Genomic DNA, 1,021 nt, shown 5'->3' on the forward strand with positions numbered 1-1,021 from the left:
TTTACTCTACAAACTTAAGTGTGTACATAGTACACTCCACCTGGAGTCAGCATGCATGTACACTCCGGGTTGGCGTGTACTTTCCAAGTTCACTCCGACCTGTAGTGTACATGCCAGGTATGCTCCAGGTTAGAGTGTGCATGCATGTCGACTGCAGGTGGAGTGTACTATGTACACACTTGAGTTAGTAGGGTAGTAGCACTGCCATTAGTCCTTGGCCCAACCAACCATTTCATGTTAAAGCCTGTTTATTTGGCTTTAAATATGGCACTGGGTCGAATATGTAGAGTGTATTATTTGCAGATAAGAGGCATTTTAATTCATTTACGTCACTCGGGACAGTTTGGTCCACCTTTCGACGGGACACATTGGACCACACTGTTAAAAAAATTCTTAAATTTAATACATAATGACATCTTAATTTTAATAACCTTTTGAAAGGATATGAAAACTCATAAAGGTTTGTGAAGTTTAAGAAAATTTCTTACATTTACCAAAACATTTCTGACAAGTAATGAAAATATTGGTAAGTTTCAGAAACTTTATTAAAATTAAAAAACAGGTTCATTAAATTTGAGACTGTTTACCAAATGCAATAATTTGTTTCTTAAAATTCAAAATTACCATGACTTTTCACATTTGATTCTCATCCTGCCAGTTAAAATTGTGATCATTGGACGCTTCACTACCAGTGTACGTAAAGAACAAATTTGGATGATCTTGGTCATGTGAAGTCGTGTTTGGAGGCCCTGGGATGAGCGCTTCCACTGCCTAGCGGAGTCTCCGCCGAGAGGCTTGGAGTCATCCACATCCTAGAGCCCGCCTCGCAGAGCTCACTCGTGGCGCAGTTGGTAGCGTCGCGGTGCGGTAATTCGGAATTCCGGGTTCGAGACCGAGTTTGAACCACGCTTCCAAGCGATTTCGGCAGTGAAATCGACTACTACCATACAATGAATAACTCATTACGTACATAAGGCGTTCAATTTTTACCTGCTCTAATTTAAAATTTTTCTTAAAAAAT

This window comes from Thrips palmi, unplaced genomic scaffold (assembly GCF_012932325.1).
Source record: "Thrips palmi isolate BJ-2018 unplaced genomic scaffold, TpBJ-2018v1 HiC_scaffold_16, whole genome shotgun sequence".
NCBI lineage: Eukaryota > Metazoa > Arthropoda > Insecta > Thysanoptera > Thripidae > Thrips > Thrips palmi.